The sequence below is a fragment of the Callithrix jacchus genome, chromosome 1 (assembly GCF_049354715.1).
Source record: "Callithrix jacchus isolate 240 chromosome 1, calJac240_pri, whole genome shotgun sequence".
Taxonomy (NCBI): domain Eukaryota; kingdom Metazoa; phylum Chordata; class Mammalia; order Primates; family Cebidae; genus Callithrix; species Callithrix jacchus.
In genome coordinates, this window is record NC_133502.1 from 161967627 (window position 1) to 161987500 (window position 19874).

Genomic DNA, 19874 nt, shown 5'->3' on the forward strand with positions numbered 1-19874 from the left:
TTTAGACTAAAAATAGGTATAGGGACACCAGGCTCCTCTAACTCCCTAATATGAATTTTAATTTTTAATAACTTGAGAAATCAGTGAACTATACCTATGGGAAAATGATGAAGAATCAGCCACATAAATTAATGGAAAGTATGTGTTCACATTATCTAACTATATTAAGTGTGAATAATAATTAATTATAGATTCTACATGCGGTCTTGTCTTGGAGAGTTCTTTAACCCAATGAGAAGAAATTTAAAAAGTCATTCATCACTCTGCTGTGCTCCACCCCAGGCCACAACATAAAAAGCATTTTCTATAATTTATTAAAATCATCATCTTAGAGGAAGCATAACTCTTATTAGAACATAACAACTTAGAAAAGGAAGCTGTGTCCATGTGTTTGTTAATGTTCGTTGTAATCATCAAATCCACCGTCCCTTTCTCACCTGCATTTATGCATTCTTTCACTCAGTCACTGTACGCCCTGAGAATGTGGCCTGGAGAGGTGGTATAGCAAGCGGCTATGAACATGAGCTCCAGAGCCAGACTGTTTGGGGGTCAAATCCAAGCTCATCTACTTTCTAGCTGTGTGGTGTTAGGCAATTTGCTAAACCTCTCTGAGCCCCAGTTTCCCCATCTTATAAAATGGAGAGAATAATAGGACCCACCTCATAGAGCTGGTTAGGAGATTAATAAGCCAATACATGTGATATACTTAACCTACAGCCTAAACTGACTCCAGGTGTGGTCCTGGTGTTGTGCTGGGGAGTAAGACAAAATGAGTTTCTGCCCTTGGAGAGTTTGCTGATTGGTGAGGAAAACAGACCGTAAATTAGCAGCTGCATTTTAAATTACAAAGTGTGTGTGTTGCATATGCAAGAGAGTACAGGACGATGATAGGGAATGATGAGGGCATTTTATATTTTCAATTACAAAAAATTGTTTTTTGAGACGGAGTCTCACCCTGTCTCCCAGGCTGGAGTGCAATGGCGCAATCTTGGTTCATCGCAACCTCTGCCTCCCGGATTCAAATGATTCTCCTGCCTCAGCCTCCCTAGTAGCTGGGATTATAGGCGCCTGCCACCATGCCCAGCTAAATTTTGTATGTTCAGTAGAGATGGGTTTCACCGTGTTAGCTGGCCAGGCTGGTCTTGAATTCCTGACCTTGTGATCTGATGAGGGCATCTTAAATAAGGCAAACAGGTCCAGCCTCTCGGGAGGGGACGTTCAGGTTAAGGACTGAAGGTAAGAAGGAGCTGGTTAAGTGAAGAGTTGGGGGCAGAAGGTTCCAGGTCTGGCATATGTGTGGTACTCTTCTACCTGGGTTGCCCTTTCCCTGTTTAGAGGTTTTTTTTTTTCTTTTTTTAAGACAGAGTTTTCATCTTGTTGCCCAGGCTGGCAACAAGAATGAAAACGAGAAAAATGAGTGCAATGGCACAATCTCTGCTCATGGCAACCTCCGCTTCCCAGGTTCAAGCAATTCTCCTGCCTCAGCCTCCTGAGTAGCTGGAATTACAGGCATGTGCCACCATGCCCAGTTAATTTTGTATTTTTAGTAGAGATGGGGTTTCTCCATGTTGGTCAGGCTGGTCTTGAACTCCTGACCTTAGGTGAGCCACCTGTCTCGGCCTCCCAAAGTGCTTAGGATTACAGGTGTGAGCCAACCCCCTCCGACCCCCATTTAGATTTTTTAAAGCATAGATGTGTCATATTAAGATACACTGCAGAGCCACAGAGAAGACCAATGTGGTAAAGGGCAAAGAAAAAGCCAGTAGACAGTAGTATGGAGCACAGCACCTGGAGTGAGGCTCCCACATGCTCGGGAACTTGCTAACAGCCTATGGAAAAGGGAGTGCCACAGGACAGTGAGGAATGGAGAGATCTCTTAGGGTCTGGAAAACCAGCCTGAAGTAGGAAAAAAATGCAGCTAAAGCCTGCCTTACATACCATAATCCAGACAGATTAAAGAGATAAAGTTAAAACTCAGCCGGGCACCGTGGCTCACACCTGTAATCCCAGCACTTTGGGAGGCAGAGGTGGGTGGATCAGCTGAGGCTGGGCTTGGAGGTGCAGGCCTGTAATCTCAGCCGCTCAGGAGACTGAGACAGGAGAACTACTTGAACCCAGAAGGCGGAGGTTGCAGTGAGCCAAGATAGCGCCATTGCACTCCAGCCTGGGCAACAAGAATAAAACTAAAAAAAAAAAAAAAAATTAATTAATGAATAAAAATTTTTTAAAAAGTTAAAACTCTAAAGGGAATGGAGGAAAATTGGGAATAATGGGTTTTCGAGTTGGGGAGTTGGAAAAGACTTCCTAAGACTGAAAAGGCACAAACAATAAGGTGAAAAATGGTTAGATTCAACTACATCAAAATGTAGGATTTCTGTTCAGCAGTGGAAAGCAGAGACAAGTAGGCAAACAGATGTCAAGCTGGGAGAAGACTTTCAATATTTAAATCAGAAAAAGCTTATTGTCTATGATAGACAAAGAACTCATTCAAATCAATAGGAGTTCCAGGAGATTCAATACAAATGGTCAAAGAATATCACTAGGGAGTTCGCAGACGGAGAAGATAAAATGGAGACCAAGTACTTGAAGAGATGCAGATGTTCCCGAAATCTGAGGGATGCAAACTTAACACATAGAAACCACCACCTTTTTTTTTGAGATGGAAGTCTCTCTCTGTTGCCCAGGTTGGAGTGCAGTGGCACAATCTCAGCTCACTGCAACCTCTGCCTCCTGAGTTCAAGCCGTTCTCCTGCCTCAGCCTCCGAAGTAGCTGGGATTACAGGTACACACCACCACATCCGGCTAATTTTTTGTATTTTTAGTAGAGAAGGAGTTTCGCCATGTTGGCCAGGCTGGTCTTGAACACCTCTTAACTTCAGGGGATCCACCTGCCTCAGTTTCCCAAAGTGCTGGAATTACAGGTGTGAGCCACCGTACTTGGCCATCTTTCTGTTTTTATCAGACTCAGCTATAGAGAGCAAAAGTTCTCACTGTTGAACTGCACACAACCTTTTTTGTGGGTTTTTTTTTTTTTTAACTTTTTCTCCTTTATTCCTGATTCCCACTACCATTCTCTTTCTCCCATGGGCAATTTCACTAATGTATTTGATATATGTTCTTAAATATGCATGAATCCTTATAAAACATGTTGTTCTATTCTGTATATGTATGCTTTTAATTAACACGACTAGCTCTGTGCTGTAGCTCTGTCTGTTTTTTGTTTTCTTTTCTCTTTTAGCAGCAAGGTGTATTCAATGGTCTATGATAGTTGCTTATAACCATGCACAATGCTTTTGCATGGTGAGAATTCAGCACATTCTTCTCATGCATTTCTTCAGCGATGGACACCCTGGTGGTCTCAAAGTCCCTGATCCTCCAAACTACACTGCTGGAGTAGCCTCCAGGGGTGGCAGTGGGGGCTTCTTTTTGTCCCATGAGATGCAAGTTGCAGGGTGCAAGAGGAGATGTCTCTGAGATAGACATCCAGGAGAGGTTACACTGGGTCATAGATAAATATTTAATGTCCTTAACTGTGCCTGGGCCCTGTAGCCCAAATGGCGTCTCCATGAAAACTAGAAAAAGCACAAAAAAACCCAAAACAACAACAATAACAACAACAAAAAACCCAGAAAGACAACAAAATGGAAACAAACACAAAAACCCTGCCTGCCCTTTGAGGCTCAGCTCACAGCTTTCCCCTAAGGGGCTGGAGACCATTTCTTTTCTACTCTGAATGCCCCTGGCACATGTTCCCCTTTGCCTGGGAGACAGTGAGCTACTCGAAGGCAGGAAATCATATGTCTTTCTACTAATTGCAATAGCAGGCCCTCACTAAAGCTTGCTGGACTGATTTTCTATCTCCTTACACTTCATAGCAGCATGACTTCACCACACATTGCCCACTACAGAAGAGGGGAAAGTGATGGATCTAAGAATCAAGATTGTAAGATTCTGGTCCCCTTGCTGTCACCAACCTAAAGGGTAACCATAGGCAAGCAACTTTTCCTGTCTGGGCCTGAGTTTCCCAGTGGCAGCTCCTCTGTGGCAGAGATGGGCTGGTTTCCCCCAAACCATTTTCCTTTTCCTCTTGGGCTCACAAGTAGCCTGCATTGCCTCCTTGCAGTGAGGCGCTGCCCTGTCATCGGGTTCTGGTCAATAGAATGTGGATGGAAATGACATACTCTGCTTTCGGCCTGATCGGTGAAAACCTCCTCATGTGACTCTCCACTTTCTTACATCATCTGCTGACCAGATGCAGAGAATCCCACAGTACCACATGCTAGAAGGAACTTGGATCCCTGAGTCACCCTCTGGGGGAGAGCCATCCAAGAGAGCTTTATAACCAGAAACACCCATGGGGGATGGTTGTATGAACAAAATGAAACTTATGGTGTTTTGCCTTTGAAAATTTTGAGGTTGGTTGTTACACCAGGTGCCCTCCTGATTAATCTATTTCCCTTTGGCCAAGCCAGATTTCACCTGAGAATTCTTTAATTTGTGTAATGCTTCTCCACTTTTCACAATTGATATTTGTGGCCCACTTCTTTTATTCTACTCAAAAGTAGCTGAATAATCTGAAAAAGCAATTGAGTATCCAAAAAGATCCCATCTCAGTGCTGGAGTCCCCCTGTATCCACTATCTACAATCCGTCCACTATCATGGAACCAAAAGGATCTCTCTGGAACCAAAATGAAAAGACAATTCCTCCAAAATACTTTCATGGTCTCCTGTTATCCTCAGGATGAAGCCAAAGGGCTCATGCCTACAAGGCCCTACCAAGACTGGCCCTGTCTGTTTCTTCTACTTCCTCACCCCCATTGAATCCACGGTTCAGCTTCCAAAAGCAGTTCCTATAACACGCCAATCTCAGTGCCCAATACTCCTAAGGACTGGGTCTTCAGGGTAATGCTGTGCGTACCGCTAGCTGAGCCAGGGAGGCTCTTCCATCCACTCCTTCTCATCTTGGGGGTGTGGCTTACAAGTCACTTTTCTTTAGGGGGTCTGGGCCCCCTATCACTCACTTCGGTTCATGTTCTTGCCCCACTGATGTGCTTATCACTCACAATGTTCATTGCAGTTGTAATTACTTGTCCCTGAACTGTCAGTGTCCTGAAGGAAAGACCAAGCCAATCTTGCTTCTTGCTGAATCCCCACACCCAGCCCAGGCGCTGGCTTATTATCAGTGCTCACCAATATAGTCATGTGTCACTTAAAAATGTCCCCATTGTGTTCTGAGAAGTGTGGTGTTAGGCAATTTTGTGCAATCATCATAAAAGTGTATTCACACAGGCTGGGCTCATGCCTGTAATCCCAGCACTTTGGGAGGCCAAGGAGGGCAGATCACAAGGTCAGGAGTTCGAGACCAGTCTGGCCAACATAGTGAAACCCTGTCTCTACTAAAAATTCAAAAAATTAGCCAGGTGTGGTGGTGTGCACCTGTAGTCCCAGCTACTCGGGAGGCTGAGGCGGGAGAACCTGGTGAACCCAGGAGGCAGAGGTTGAAGTGAGCCGAGATCACGCCATTGCAACCTGGTGAACCCAGGAGGCAGAGGTTGAAGTGAGCCGAGATCACGCCATTGCACTGCAGCCTGGGTGGCTGTGCAACACTCCATCTCAAAAACAACAACAACAACAACAACAAAAACTTACTCACACAACTGTAGATGGTGGAGCCTACCACACACTTAGGCTACATGGTCCAGCCTATGGGTCCTAGGCTACTAACCTGCACTTGTGGTACCGGTGACTGTAGCACAATGGTAAGTATTTGTATATCTAAACATAAAAAAGACAGTAAAAATACAGTATTATCATCTTCTGGGACCACCATCGTACATGCATTTTGTCATTGACTGAAATGTCATGTGAAACGTGGCTCATGACTGTAGTTGTTGAACAGGGACATCAATAAATGACCAAATCCTGAGGGAAAAAGTGGGTTTGATTCCCGGGGGAGGGTCCTATCCTGTGTCATCTGTGGGGACATATGGATTTCTTGGCAGGCATAGTGCCTCTCAAAGGAACAAAATGACCATCCTTCGATGGTACTAGGTCCCCATGGGTGAGAGCATTAGGTCTGGGGCTTCCCAGAGTGAATCTGCAAAGCCAAGTCTCAGCGCCCACAGAGAGATCCCATGCTGGTCACCAGTGTGGGCCACTGACTTCTGGATCTCCCTCTGAACCCGAGACTTATTAATACAAACAAATAACGGCAAAGGCCCAGGCAGGAAGGCGTGTTGAGCGTTCACTGTGCGGACCGGCCGGGAGTGGAGATCTCCTCCTGCAACGCGCACCCTCTCAGACGCACAAACTAATCTCCACGGCAATTGTTTTCTCCGTAAGTTCCCTCCAAGCAGCCATTGGTGTCTCTGGATTCCCACATGTGGATCACCTTGTTAGGTCTTGTTAGATAGATGGAAGATTGTACTGGACTCTTGTGCCCTCGCTCTCTCTGGCTAATTACAACTTGCAAGGCGAGGTCCCTTCAGGTGGATTAAAACGAGAGGTTTGATGATTAATTTAAATAACAAATAATGTCAGCTTGGCCATCTGCCAATGGCTGGCCCCAGCCTGAGCACCAGTGCCATCAACAAACCTAGTCTGTTTTCTAGGCCCAGCAAGATCATAAAAGCCCAGGCCAGGAGACCCTGGGACCACAGAACAAACACTAGTGCCCGGAGCAGTAGGGACTGGGCCTTCACAGTAACGCTGAGTCTTAGGTTTGTGACAGCTGCACTGCCAGACCCTTGTGGCCAAACTGTAAGGCCTGCCAGTTTGTCAGCTGTGTCGTTTTTCACTCCTATTAAGGAAGCCTGGGCTCCTTCACCTATCCTTGCTGTTGTGTTCATGATTGGTATAAATATTGCCTTCTAGCTACACAGATTTTGAATTTTGCTCAAAACATTCATTTGGTTACTTCACTCTCTTGTCTTTTCAAATCGTCTTTTTGCCTTCATCTGAGATTTCATCCAGGCCATTCCCCGGCAGAGTGGGAGTGAGACAGGCTCGACTTCTTCCCAGTCCTAGTTACGGATCTGCCCCAGGTGGATGGATGGGGCTGGGCTGGGCTAGACCTAGTAAAAGTTGGAAGAGCTTTATTTATGGGCAGGAGGACTGAGGCCAGGAGAGGAGCAGCACAGGCAGAGCTGGGTTTGGGCTCACAGTGGCTTCCTCCTGCTCTAGTGCTCCACCCAGCACCCCAGCTACCCCCTTGGGCAGGAAGAGGCCCCCTCTTAAGTGATCTAAGTTCTGAGCTTTGGAAAGACCCTCCTGTCAGGATCTCAATCTAGGCCCAGGAACCAGAAACCTAGGCCGACCCTTGTCATCCTATCGGTCTTCTTGGCTCCATGCCCGCAGTGGCCGCAACTGGCCCGTGCCAGCATGAACTCCAGGTGAAGAAGGTCTTTGGTTTCCGTTTGTTGCCCAGCCTTCCTTCCCCTGATTAGAGCAGCCCTTAACTCTTTTTTTTTCTTTTTTGTTTGAGACAGAGTCCTGCTCTGTCACCTGGGCTAGAGGGGAGTGGGACGATCTTGGCTCACTGCAACCTCCGCCTCCCAGGTTCAAGCCATTCTCCTGCCTCAGCCTCCCGAGTAGCTGGGATTACAGGTGCCCGCCACTGTGCCCGGCTAATTTTTGTATTTTTAGTACAGACGGGGTTTCACCATCTTTGCCAGGCTGGTCTCAAACTCCTGACCCCGTGATCCACCTGCCTTGGCCTCCCAAAGTGTTGGGATTACAGGCGTGAGCCACTGTGCCTGGCCTCTTAACTCTTCTTAAGGGGACTACTGCTTCCTCACTTCAAGCAGTTCAGATGGGGGCAGCCCCAGACATTCTGATCTAATTGGCCTGGGATATGGTTTGAACATCAAGATTTTTAATAATTCCCAGGTGATTCTAAAATGTTGCCAATTTTTGGCCTGGTACAGTGGCTCATGCCTGTAATCCCAGCACTTTGGGAGGAGGTAGATCACATGAGGTCAGGAGTTTTGAGCCAGCATGGTCTCTACTAAAATACAGAAATTAGAAGGCCGTGGTGGCAGGTGCCTGTAGTCTCAGCTACTTGGGAGGCTGAGGCACGAGAATCGCTGGAACCTGGGAGGTGGAGGTTACAGTGAGCCAAGATCGTGCCACTGCACTCCAGCCTGGGTGACAGAGTGAGAATCCATTTTTAAATAAATAAATAAATAAAATGTAGCCAAGTTTTGAAAACTGCTGCTTCTTCCCCTGGCCCAGAAATGGGCCTGTGAACCAACATGGACCCATCAGAACCCTTTCCTGGGATGTCTGTCTTTAAAGGCTGCGAGGAGACTTATGTCAGCCTGCCGCACTCAGCCCCACAGCCAGCCCCTGCAAGGCTGCTCCTGTCCTCGATCCTCTTCCCTGCTGTTCTGGATCACGTGGGGCCCCCAGAATCACTGAGCTGCTTCCTGGGCACACATTTTTGCATATGGTATTTCTTCCTCTTACCAGTGCTTCTTTCTCATGAAGTCTTACTTAACTTCCAAGACTCAGTAGGCATTGCTTATTCTTGGAGTGCATTCCTGCCCCCACCCTGCCGTGGGCTCAGCTTGGGGCTGCTCCTCTCGACTCACACTTGTGTGTTTTTCTCTGAGGAACTCAGAGCTGCCTTGCAATCATGTCTCCACACCTGTGCTCCCGCAGGCTGTGGGCTTCCCTAAGGCAGAGTCTGCGCCCTGTTCTGATGCATCCTCCTGTGTTTAGCTTGCAATCTTTGCCTGGTGAGTGAGTCATTTTTTAGCTTCCAGGAGCATGGGGAGATCATCTGCTTCTCAGTGCTCCCGAGAGAGAAGGAGAAAATGAGAGTGGAGAGAGAGAGAGAGAGAAATATCATCCTTTTCAACTCAGCTCTGTTCCTTCCCTCACCGGACAGATATTTTCTGCACTCCTTCCTACTGTGGACCATAGAAAGTTTTGCATAGATAAACTATGGAGTAGACAATTAAAATAAATCTCTCAGGCTAGGTGAGGTGGTTCACACCTGTAATCCAGCTCTTTGGGAGGCCGAGGCGGATTGATCACCTGAGGCCAGGGTTTGAAGTGAGCCTGGCCAACATGGTGTAACCCATCTTTACTTAAAATACAAAAAAATTTATCTAGATATAGTGGTTGGCACCTGTAATCCCAGCTACTTTGGAGGCTGAGGCAGGAGAATCGCTTGAACCCAGGAAGCAGAGGTAGCAGTGAGCTGAGACTGTGCCATTACACTCCAGCCTGGGCAACAAGAGTGAAAACTCTGTCTCAAAGATAACATAACATAACATAACATAACATAACATAACATAACATAACATAACATAACATAACATAACAACATAACATAACATAACATAACATAACATAACATAACATAACATAACATAACATAACATAACATCATAAATAAAGTAATGTCACCTGGTCTTTTGGAAGATATAGTGGGGTATTCACAAAGCGACATCTCTCTGGTGAGTATCTTAATTACTCACTCTCGGGGGCATGGCCAGGCACTGCTTCCTCAGCACGAGGCACGACCAAAGACCTGAGAAATAGGATCCCTGGGGTCGTCTCCTGACCCCTCGGAGGCCTCGATGAGACTACCTGTGACTTGCTCACCTGGGAGTATTCCAACATGTCTAGCCCTCATACTGCAAACACCATAGCACTGCTTCTGAGTTTTCTCTCCGTGACCCCAAACCAATGTTGTCCCTCATCTGCGGCCTAAAGAGAAATCAGAAGAGCCATGAAAAATGACATTTTATAAACCTGCTGTTTTATAAAAACTACATGTTATAGAGCTACCCCCCCCCCCCAGAAAATGAACTGATGAACAGGAACAGAGAGGGGCTGTTTTGGTTAGGATCCTAAATCCAACTCAAAACCAGCTTAAGCAAACAAGGTAATTTATTCATTGTATCAGAAATGTGTTTGGCTACAAATAAAAACTCTGACTATGGTGGGCATAAATAAAGGTTTTCTTTGTCTCACATAATGTTCAGTGGCACAGCCATGCATGGTGGCTCACACCTGTAATCCCAGCACTTTGGATGGCTGAGGCGGGTGGATCACTTGAGGTCAGGAGTTCAAGACCAGCCTGACCAAAATGGTGAAACCCTGTCTCTATTAAAAATAGAAACATTAGTGGGGCATGGTGTCCCTGTAATCCCTGCTACTCAGGAGGCTGAGGCTGGATAATCATTTGAACCCAGGTGGCTAGGGTCAGATTGAGACCTCCTTGGTCTGGGCTGAGAGCTTCGTTCTTTCTATTGCCCCACATGGCCTACCATGCAGCACAGGACAGTCAAGTTGTAAGCAACTGTTATTCTTGAAAAGAGTCTGTAAGTCAGGCTGGGCACGGTGGTTCACGCCTGTAGTCCCAGCACTTTGGGAGGTGGAGGTGGAGGCAGGTGGATCACCTGAGGTCAGGAGTTTAAGACCAGCCTGGCCAAGATGGTGAAACCCCATCTCTACTAAAAATACAAAAAAAAATTAACGGGTTTGGTGAAACATGCCTGTAGTCCCAGCTACTTAGGAGGCTAAGACAGGAGAATTGCTTGAACCCAGGAGGCGGAGGCTTCAGTGAGCCAAGATCACACCACTGCACTCCAGCCTGGACCAGAAAGAGTGAGACTGCGTCTCAAAAAAAAAAAAAAATAGGCCAGGCACAGTGGCTCATGCCTGTAGTCCCAGCACTTTGGGAGGCCGAAGCAGGCAGATCAGAAGGTCAGGAGTTCAAGAACAGCCTGTCTAATATGGTGAAACCCCATTTCTCCGAAAAAGAGAAAAATTAGCTGGGCATGGTGGAATACACCTGTAGTCCCAGCTACTCGGGAGGCTGAGGCAGGAAAATCACTTGAACCCGGGAGGCAGAGGTTGCAGTGAGCTGAGATGGTGCCACTGCACTCCAGCCTGAGTGACAGAGTGTACAACTCCCTCTCAAAGAAAAGAAAATAAAATAGTTTGTAAGTGGGTCATTTGAGCATATGGACTGCCTTATCAGCCTGAAATGGGTGCTCCCAACCTCTATGAGAGCCTGACATCCATCACCTTCTGGAATTTTCCACTTCTCCCTTCCCCCTTGCTCTTGCTTCCTGAAAACATAGAAACCTTATAGTGAAATAAAACAACCGGCTCCACCACAAACACAGCCCCTTCAACTGGCTCTTTCTTTCCTATTGTATCTTTGATTTTTAGACATTTCAGCAACCCCTGAATGATCTTAACATTTCCCCTAAACTGAAAAAATAAAAAATAAAACACTCCGCTGGGGAGAGAAGGGAAATTGTATGTTCTTTTGTTTACACGAGTGTACAGAAAATCATTACAGATCTCCATGTGGCCTTGGTGATTTTCCATTGTGATATTGAAAGGGAAATGGATAAACTGGAGTTTGCAACCAATCTCAAGGGATTGCTTTTCTATTTAGGTGACCCCTGAAAGGCTTCTGAGCATATAGCTATTTTTGAAGGAAAAGAGGAAAAGGCTGAAGGGTGGCCAGCATTCGCAAGAGTTCACCCAGATGCTAACCTATTCTGATGTTTGCTTATTTTTATTTTTATTTAATCTGATGTTTTGATGCAATTGTTCGTATTTTGTTTTTGACCTTAAACCATTATAATTCATCTTGGGCATACCAAGAGAGGCAACTGACTATTAGTGACCAAGAAGCAGCCTGTTTTCTTAAAATGTGACCCAGCCATGTTCACTGCATCGATGTAGAGCAAGGTTAATCTGAGGGAGAGGTGGTGGCACTGCTTTGCTCTTAGCTCTTTGATCATAATTTACTCCTTTGCCACTTGGAAAAGAAACATGTTTCCTCTTGCCCAAGGCTTCTACCAAGAGGCCTTTACATTTAGGGATGAACCTGAGCCAAGTCCTGACCCATGGATTCTGGATACAAAATGTAGATTCAGAATCAAGAATTGCTTTCCTAGAATTCTGAGCTGCATAAATTCTAGGTACAGTAGATGGAGCATTGGATTGGGAGTTGGTTGACGTAACCCTCCCACACACCCTAAGGAGGTTGTTCTTAGGCCCATTTTACAGATGGAGGGCCAAGATATGGAGAGTTAGTTAACTAACTTGCCCAACCTAGTAAGTCATGGAGCCTTGGATTCAAGTGCAGGGGGTCTGCCTTCTCCCTGCAGAGATTGGGGCCTTAACGACTGAGCCTAGAGGCTCTCCAGATCTTCTGTGTGACCTTGGCTCAACCTCCTCTCCTCTCTGGGCCCTATTTCCTCTTCTCCAAAATAAGGAGACTTGGCTGGATGATCTCTTGGACGCCCTTTCTGGCACTGACTACATACAAAATTTTGTGATGTTCCTAAAAGTCCAAAGGGATTCAGACTTTCATAGGTGATCCCATTCAAATTTGGTCTCCAGAGTCTGAAGAAAGAGAATTTTGGATGGATGGAGGGGGGGATTTAGTAGGTGCCTGCACCATGGGCTACATGTGTAATGATGTTCTTCATGTTCATTCAGTCGCTGCCATAATTTGATGAGGCTGGTCCCATTATCCCCATTTTACAGATGGGGAAACTGAAGTTCAGTGGGGGGATGTGGCTTGTCCACATACCTGCGGAGAGGTGATGTAGGATTAGCCTCCAGTTCCCATAATACCCTGTGCTTCCCTCATCAAAGCAGGCTTGGTAATTACCTGTTTATCTAATTGTGTCCAGTCTAGACCACGAGTTCTGAGTAGCAAGGACTGTGTTTTAGGCTTTGTGTCTCCAGGTGCCAGCAAAGGGTCTGGCCCACAAGAGATGATCATTGAGCATTGTTGAATGAACGCATGAATGAATGGATGAATGAACACAACACTCCAGAGCGCATTCTATCCCCTGCACTGACTGCTCAGGACAGTCTCTGTAGGAAGAAAAAGAGGGGTGTGGGGAGAGAGACTCAGAAAGAATCCTCAGTTACGCGACTAACAGCTTTGTCTCATTCAGTTCCTGAGCCCAGATACCCACCCTTCTTCATGAGCTCAGAATTGAACTCAAATTGGCAACATGCTTTGCAGAAGTGCTCCTGTCAACACTTGGTGAACCAGGAAGACTGCACCCTCCTTCCTTTCTCCTGCTGCCTGCACGGTTGAGTTAGAATGCTTACTCTCGAGTTTTCCTGGCTTGCTTGTGCTTTCTGGCATTTTCAAAATTTTGTCTAATGATTTTCAAAAGGCAAAAATACATTACTTTTTTAAAGGTGGGATCCCTATGAGATTGGGTCTTCATCTTTCTTCACTTTGGAGAACAGAAAAGTGGTATTTAGGGATATCATCTGCATAAGAATTGTGGCACTGAATAAATGAGTACTGGAAGAGAAAAGAAACATAAAGAAAAGAACGGAAAAGAAAAGACGAAAAGCAAGGCTCCACGGGCAAATGAGAGAGCAAGTTGGAAAACGTGCCACTCACTACCACGGACGCCCACAAGAGGGCGTCTCAGGGTCATCCGGAAGGCGAAACTCAAGTCCAAGGTCCGCTTCCCAGCAGCTGGCAATGACCAATGAGTAGGTTCTGGAATATCAGCAATGACCTCGCCTCTCCAGCACTTTACAGTTTACATTAGACTCTCCTCCCCCACGTTATTTGTGCCTCACAAGGCCAGTTCTCCCAGTGTTTTCCAGCCCTGGGGGCGTTTGTGGTTCTCTCTGCCTAGTGGGATGCAACTGGCATTTAGTGTTTGTCCGTATGTGGGTGTGGCCACATATGGGGAGGGCAGAGAGGCCAACGGCCCAGCGCAAGCTGTACAGTCCCGCTCATCAGGATGTGGCACTCCCTCTTTGCCAATAGCAACTCCTTTCTGAAACTCTGGGCCTGAAGCAATCATATGGAAGACATTTTTCACCAATCTTGTTGAAATCAACCTGGTTTTTCAAAACAAGAGGAAGCACATCAATCCTTGAACCATTTCACCTGGAAAGAGTCACAGGTGGGCCTGCAGTGGGCAGGCAGGGAGGGTGTCTTTTCTCTACCACACTGGGAAGGGAGGGAAGGGAGGCACCTTGACTGAAATCCACAATGGCCACTTTGCATCTGTTGTCACTTTCAGGGTCCACAACGACGTGGGAGGGAGATGTCAACTATCCTCATTTTACAGATTCGAAACGGAGGCTCAGAGACATTCAGTCATCTGCCTGATGCTACCCATCTTTTCAGAAACACACAGAATCCAGATTTTTAACCCCAGAAAGGCCCAGGCTACCTTAGCCCCAAGACGGCTTTTACTGAGGAGACCAGCTTGGAGGTGATTTTCCACAGAAGCCGTGAAAAACGGGTGGGCTAGGCACAGGCTGTGACTCGGGGCCAAATTACCTCCTCCAGAATTCTCGAAGGCTGCGGGGAGGCCCATCTCTGGTTCAAATGTTCTGCGAGCTAGTGCGTGAAAGCTGTTCTTTTCCCCATTAATGCTTGCTGTACTTACTTCTTACTATAATTACTCTGCAGTAATTAACAAGGGAAAATAACACATCTGGATCTAGTCTATACTTCAGCTCCAAACAGATGTACAAGATGCATGCAGAGGTCCTGTCACTTATTTGGCAAATCTGGATGGAGCACCTACTATGCCCCAGCCTGCTGAACCGCAGGAGTCCCTCACTGAGCCAGGGAGCACAGCCCCTGCTGGCTATGAAGGTGGAGTCTTTGGCAGGAGGAAGGGCAAGTGCCAAGGCCCTGGGGTAGGAATGGCTTGATTATGTTTTGAGAAGCTCCAAAGGCCAGTGTGACTGAAGCAGAGTGTATGGTTAGTGAGGTGGGGGATGGGTCAGGGAAGGGGTGGACAAAGACCTTGGAGGGCTCTGGAAACCATCAGAAAGCAGCTGGATATAACTGGAATACAGTGGGACGCCTGTCAGAGGGCATGAAGCAGGGTCACGGCAGAATCTGATTTTGCCTCTTTCAAAAGAGGTTGGGGCTGCCCTTTACATCTGTGTGAATAATCTGTATGGGGGAAGACAAAAGAGGAAGCTGGGAGACCAGTTGGAATTAACGTCCATGGGCTTCATGGAGGTGGGAAACAAGAATGAAGGGACATTCGGTCAAGGTGTGAGTGTGCTATAGCTGTGAGTCACAGTCATCTGGAAATGCATTGATTGATTGATTCATTCACTCATTCATTCCCTTATTCAGCAAAGACTGAAGCCTGCTGCATGCCAGGCCCTGTGTGAAGCACTGGGGATAAATCAGTGAGCAACAATCAGCATGGTCCCTGCCCTCAGATGCCACATACACAGCACCAGACATAGCAGGAATGAAGTGGCACACTGGGGTGAGGGAGGATGAAGACTCAGGATCTGCTAGGGTGGGGATGGTGGGCAGGGAGGCTTCCCTGAGGAAGTGACAGCTCCTCAGCTCCCCTGAGATCTGAATGATGGGTGGGAGAAAGGGAAAGTGTGTTCATAGAGGTGTGATGACCAGAGGAGGCATGGGTGTTTTTGTTATTTTCTGTTATATTTTTTTTCTAGAGACAGGGTCCCACTCTGTCACCCAGGCTGGAGTGCAGTGGCGCCATCAGGGTTCACTGTAACCTGGAACTCCTGGATTCAAGCAATCCTCCCACTTCACCCTCCTGAGTAGCTGGGACTACAGGCATGCACCACCGTGCCTGGCTAATTTCTTTTCCTAAAAGCATTATTTTTCAGAGATGGTGGTTCTTGCCATGTTGCCCAGGCTGAACCCGAACTCCTGGTCTCAAGCTATTACAGGCGTGTGCCCCATGTAGCAGACTGCTAGCACTGGTGTTTGAAGGGAGGCTGTAGTAGTAGGGGTGGGAGTTGTGACCTGCAAAGGAGGCTGAGGCTGTTCCACGTGGGCACAGAAGGCTCAGATTCCTTCTCAGCAATGGAAGCATCTCACAGGGGTTGAACAGGAGCATTCTGCACCAATTTCCTGCGTCTCAGATCCCTCTGGTTGCTGGGCAGAGACTGGATTGGAGATGACTATTGCAATAGAGAGAAGGCGACAGCCTAGAGATAGGTTTGAGGTTCACAGACAGGATTTGGCGATGGTTTGGCTGTCAGGAGGATAAGTAGAAAAGAGAGAGGCGGGGAGGGGTAGAGGGTGAGTCCTCTATTTCTTGCTTGAGCAACTGAGCAGTTGGGAAACCATTTACTGAGAAAAGGAAGACTCAGGATTTTGGAGAAAAGATTAGGAACTCAAAATTTGATTGACATTTTGAGCAACAAACCAGAGTGAGGGTAGACAGAGATTCCCCAAGATGAAGGAGGGAGCCTGGGTCTGCACATCTCACAGGTGCCCGGCTGCAGGTGGGACCGGCTGGAGTCAGCTTTTGTTTTGATTCTAGAAAAATAGTCATGCAGTGATATTTCTTGTATCTGGAGTTTCTGGAGTAAAGGTCACACCCACTGATATGGTTTGGCTGTGTCCCCACCCAAATCTCATCTTGTTTCCATAATCCCCACATGTTGAGGGAGGGACCAGGTGGAGATAATTGAATCATGGGGGCAGTTCCCCCATCCTGTTCTCATGATAATAAGTTAGTTCCTACGAGATCTGATGGCTTTATGAGGAGCTTTCTCCTTCACTGGGCACTCATTTTTCTCCTCCTGCTGCCATGTGAAGGAGGATGTGTTTGCTTCCCCTTCTGCCACAATTGTACATTTTCTGAGGCCTCCCCAGCCAGGCTGAACTGTGAGTCAATTAAACCTTTATCTTTCCTTTATAAATTACCCAGTCTTGGGTATGTCTTTATTAGCAGCTTTAGAATGGACTAATATACCCGCCATATGCATATATATGCATAAAACACTCTGGAAGACTCCACCCACAACCTAAGGTTCTTTATCTCTGGGTGCTGAGGGTGAAGGGTGATGTTTTTCTCTCCCTTTTGTTCTTTTCGTGTTTTCTCCTTCTAGATTAAACATGGATTATTTATTTTCCTGTCTCTTTCCTCTTTCTCTCCCCATCCTTGCAAAGGAACCCAAAGTTCCATCCATATGGGCCTGGAACTGGGTTGTTCAGGAGAAAAAAAGGCCACCTGGCTCCATGGAGCTCTGCACAGAATTCCGGGGCCTGGTTTGAAGGGCCCCATGGTAAATGACCAGACTTGGACAAGGCCCCACTCTGCCCTCAACTAGGAGGGGTCCTTGAACATCTTTTCTTCAATTTGTAATTGCACTGAGGGCACTCCAGGTGGAGGGTACGAGCAGGTGTGATACCTGCAGTCAGTGGACAGCATGGAAATGACGAGACCTGCAGGGAAGGGATACTGGTGGGAGCGATGGCTATGAGGGGCAGGGCGAGTGCACTGAGGGAGACAGGAGCTAGATCCTGCAGGCGCTTCTGGGGATCCTGACTCCTCTGAAGTGGTGGGGGGTGGTTGTCATGGTTTTTCCCCTATACAGAGGAGGGAATGAAGTGTCCTGTGTCGCAGTGACTTGCCTTGCAGGGCTGGGGCTGGAAACCAGGTCTCCCAGTGGGCTGGGGAGGTGCAAGCTCTGAGGGAAGGGGGGCCTAGCGTAGACCCTGCTCAGGCTCTTTCCCTTCTCTCCTGCTCCCTTCAAGCTGTGTGAAGCCACAGGGCCACCCCTCTCTGCAAAGGACGAGGCCAGGATTTGACACAGGAGCAGTTCTCAAGGCTGTTGGGAAAACTGGGACTGCTTCAAAGGCAGACACTGGGATAATTCCTCTTGGAGCCTCTGTAAATGCTGCAGAGGAAAATGGGAAAGTAGGGAGAAGAGAAGAGGAAGGAAGAGAGGAGGGAGGAGGGAAGAAGGAGGAGGAAGACAGAGAGGAGGGTGGAGAAGGAAGAGAGGAGGAAGGCAGAGAGAAGGGAGAAGGATAGGGAAAGGAGGGAGGAGGAGGGTGGGGAGAAGAGGGAAGAAGAAGGAAGAGGAAGGCAGAGAGGAGGGAGGGGTGTGGAAGGGAGGGAGGAGGAAGGCAGAGAGGAGGGATAAGGAAGGATGGCAGAGAGAAAGGCGAGGCAGAGAGGAGGGAGGAGGGAGGCAGAGGAGGGAGGAGGGTGGAGAAGGGAGGGAGAAGGAAAGAGGGAGGAGGGAAGAGGAAGGAAGAGTAGAGAGGATGGTGGGGAAGAGATGAAGGTGGGGAAAGGAGGGAGGAGAGAGGCAGAGAGGAGGAGGAGGAAGGCAGCAGGGAGGAGGAAGGCAGAAAGGAGGGAGGAGGGTGGAGGAGGAAATGGGGTAGAAGGAAGAGGGAATGTGGATAACAACCTTGCATCACCTTTGAAAGGAAGGAACCCACCCTCCGAAGGGAATGAGGACTCCTGGATCTCTTCTTCCTGGGGCCTCAGTTTCTCCTTCTGAGCAGGAGGTGTCCAGGTGCCCTTTCTAGTGGCTTTCTGCCTGCCCCCATCCCATCGGTGGAATTTCTCACTCTGTGTGTGCTGAGGGCTGGGTAGGCAGAGCGAGGCGCTGCTGTGGTGGTTTGGGAGTCAACTTCCCTGTTCAGCAGCCACCCACACAAGGTGGATCACTGTCACCTTCTCAGCTTCTAGTAATTCTGTGCCCTGTCCTCGGCCCTCTTTTCCCTTCCTCCCCTCTGCTGCGATCTCTCCTGCCTTGGGCTCTCCATAAATGCTCCCAGAGGTGCCTGGCATCGCTGCCTCAGGCAAGAGTCATTGGGGACGTTTCCAGGCTGCGCTGCAGGGTATGGAGGGTCGGAAACTGTGGAGTCAGCTCTTCTGCTGAGCTCCCAGCAGGGCCCCTGAGGACCGAGTGGGTGGGGCTGGGGGTCAGGAGAGGGAGCGGGGGATCCCCCCTGCAGTCCACACGCTCAGGCCTACTGACTCCAGTGTGGAGTCCAAACACTACTTACCATCCTCCCCCCACCTGCGAGAACCCTGGGGAGCCACAGGGGAGTTTGCACCCAGCTTTGGCGCTGCCTTGACTTTGGACCCTCTGGGATCTGTTTCCTCGTTAGAAAGCCGTGGAGATGCAGACTGCCCAGAGAATACATGCATGTTTATCAAAACCGCTTTGTAAGCAAGGGCTGTGTGCTTGCTGTGTGGGTGGGGGAGGCTCATCGTGTAGTCTTTCCAGGGCTGGAAGGGTGAGGCTTTGGAATCCAGCTACCCAGGTTCTAGCCTCGATGCTGAATGACCTTGAGAGAGTCCTGCAGCATTTCTGTGCCTCAGTTTGGTTAGATATAGCAAACCCCATTTCTCTTCAAAGATTCAGTATGTCAGTATGTGCAGCTGTCTTATTCTTTAATTCTCTATTTTAAAGTTTAACTTCCTTGTAGTTTCAGTAAACAACCTTTTCCACCAGTTCTAATCAGTAGTTCACATCTGTTCCCCTGGTTCCCTGCACCATCCTGACTTATCCTGGTCACCTGCTCCAGTCACCTGCTCTTACCCCTGCTTACCTGCTCTGACCTGCCCGTAACTGTCCTTCCCGCCAAACTACCCACCCCGCCACTCCGGCTCGTACCTCTGCTGCCTTTAAAATAGCCAATCAGAATTAGACTAGACAGTGCTTGGTAACCTTAGCCAATAGGGGAACGACACAGCAGTAGGGGGGACCTCAGTCAGGCCCCTCCCCTCCTTGTCCAGGTGTGCACTCGCCATTGTTCCATCTGTGAGCTGTATCCTTCTCTAGAAGTTGCCTTGCTGAGGAAATTTATATTCGAGTGCTACTTCTTTTGTGGCCTCGAAAGTTCTACTTTATGAATAGAATTTTCAAAAAGTAGATCATCCCTACTTTTATAAGTAGGGATGATATTAGTTTCCATGGTTAGTTTGAGAATTCAATGTGTTCCCCAGTAAGTGCTGGCTGTTGTTATAATTGCCCCATTTTGCAAGTGGGGATACTGAGGCTCCCGGCTCTGGTGCCGTTCTTTAGGGTGCACAACTGATAAGCAGGAAAGTCCAGGTCTGCAGGCTTTCTCCACAGCTCCTTCATG

General features: G+C 47.8%; 1 long non-coding RNA gene across 1 annotated transcript in view; it reads left to right on the top strand.

The window, feature by feature from the left end:
* The first annotated feature begins 16569 nt into the window (after window positions 1–16569).
* The window catches only part of LOC108590591 (uncharacterized), a 13772-nt gene continuing 10467 nt past the window's right edge, over window positions 16570–19874 (top strand). Inside the window, exon 1 of the long non-coding RNA XR_004740320.3 lies at window positions 16570–16646. This is a non-coding gene — a long non-coding RNA (uncharacterized LOC108590591). The remainder of the gene's footprint in view (window positions 16647–19874) is intronic.